Here is a 2037-nt window from a genome sequence, read left to right as displayed (position 1 = left end):
CAAAGTGGCGCTGGGGTAGGTTTTCTCAGAGTACTTCGGTTTCCCCTCCCAATCTTCATTCCACCAATTGGTCCACAATCACCCTCACCCATCATCTGGGGCTGGTACAATAGGCCAGAATTGGCCGCAGTACAAGGGACTTAAGTGCCACCCCACTAGCAATAAGAAAAATCTTCCGCATTTTGCCTGGTATAGCGACTGGCTACGCGCTGGACAACAAAGGGGTCGGAGTTCCAGTCACTGTGTGGCCAAGCATTTTCTGTTCTGGTGCCCACCCAGCCTCCAATCCAATGGGTACCTGGAGTAAAGCGGCCGGAGCGTGAAGGTGAAGGTATACGTCCGCTCCCCCCATACGCCCTATTTGCGTAGTGCTTAATTAGTTAAGCACAGGCAAACTCGCTGACAATATGTACAGCTGAGTCAGCTGAAGAATGGACTCGATCAATGGCCGGAAATTGTGGCCGTCTNCTCCGCGGGGGGGGGGGGGGGGGGGGGGACTAGTGACAGTGGGAGATGCCACGCCAAGGGAAAAGTTGGAGGGATGCGTCCATGCAGTTTTTGTTCCGAAACAAAGAGAATATATTTCCTTTTAAGTTATTTATTTTATAAGGTACAACATCAGTTTCGTTTCGCAGATTTATGTGACGAGATGTTTGAACATTATAAATTTAGTTTCTCTGTCCTTCTTATTGTTTGCGCAGTTGTGTTTACCTTAACAGTTTATACGGTAAAGGTCTCGTTTCCTCTTCACTGATCACACTCGCTGTGCAGCAGCCCATATTTGCGCGTCACCGTTATTTTCTCATGTCTGCAGTTTTTTCCATTGTCAGAGCAAGATGCAGGGGCCGGGATAGCTCAGTCGGTATAGTGACTGGCTACGGGCTGGATGACCGACGTTGGAGTTCGAGTCCCGTTAGGGTAAAGAATTTTCTCTTCTCCACATTGTATAGACCGCCTCTGGGGTCCACCTAGCCCCCTATCCAGTGGATAATGGGGGCCCTTTCCCCGGGGCAAAGCGGCCGGTCCGTGAAGCTGACCACTCACAAACTAGTGTCGAGGTCAAGAAAATATGGATCTTTACATCCACTCTCCTGTACCTTTACGGCGTAGGGACGTTACCTTGCCAGGGCAAGATATTTAGGTCCTGTTTCATGGATGTGCCAACCAATATAATACTTAAAGAATGCCATGTTCCGGGATATAACGCCGTGTGTTCCGTTGGAAATCAACCGACGTTTCAGAGGAACATATCGCCACCATCTTCAGGGGTCGAGCCCTGTTTGCCCCCTGATTTTATGCTTGTCTCTTTGCTCATTTTAACCTGAAGATGGAGGCGCTGTACCTTCGAAACTTCGGTCGACTTTCAGCGTCCTACACAACGTTATATCGCAGAAGATAATGCGTTTCATGACGACCACTGTGAGGACATCAGATAGACAAATATAATGGTGCGTTGTGTGGTACTGTGTGACTCACTCCACGCTACTCGTAGTTCGGTTACCGGGGTCCTATGGTTTGTCACTGTGATTGTTTTGTCGTTCCGTGATCCATCGTACTTAACCTGCACCTTCACGTCCTGTTTCTCCAACATAAGGGTGGGCCAGACTCAATTAGGCAGTTTTTGATCATTAATAACTAACCAATCCAACAACACACGGGATAATGGGAAAGTACCTATTGTTGTCGATAGATGGCAGCATCATACGGTATGCTGTGAACGAGGTCAATACTCTGCCTACTTAGTGCGCATCGAGGAAACGTCATGGCCGGTAGACGGTTGTCTATCGAGCAGCGTGTAAAATGTGTGCGCCTTTTCTCAGTTACTAACAATGTATCAGAAGTCCAGCGCAGGATGTTGGAAGAGTTTGGACCGCCAGCAGTCCACAGGGACACAATCGTCCGAATAAACAAGCAGTTTGATGAAATTGTCAGTGCTTTGAATCCCAAGCATCCTGGTCAGCCGAGAACTGTCCGAACTGCTGACACACAAGCACGTGTTGCTGCGGAACTGGCATCATCTCCTCAGAAATCGAAGTC

The 2037-nt window shown here is 48.7% G+C and overlaps 1 protein-coding gene across 3 annotated transcripts in view; it reads left to right on the top strand.

The window, feature by feature from the left end:
• Window positions 1–2037, top strand: part of LOC111872450 — a 735500-nt gene that overhangs the window by 444277 nt on the left and 289186 nt on the right. The gene's annotated exons all lie outside the window — the stretch shown is intronic.

Source organism: Cryptotermes secundus, unplaced genomic scaffold, assembly GCF_002891405.2.
Source record: "Cryptotermes secundus unplaced genomic scaffold, Csec_1.0 scaffold322, whole genome shotgun sequence".
NCBI lineage: Eukaryota > Metazoa > Arthropoda > Insecta > Blattodea > Kalotermitidae > Cryptotermes > Cryptotermes secundus.
This window is presented reverse-complemented; position numbering and strand designations above follow the sequence as displayed.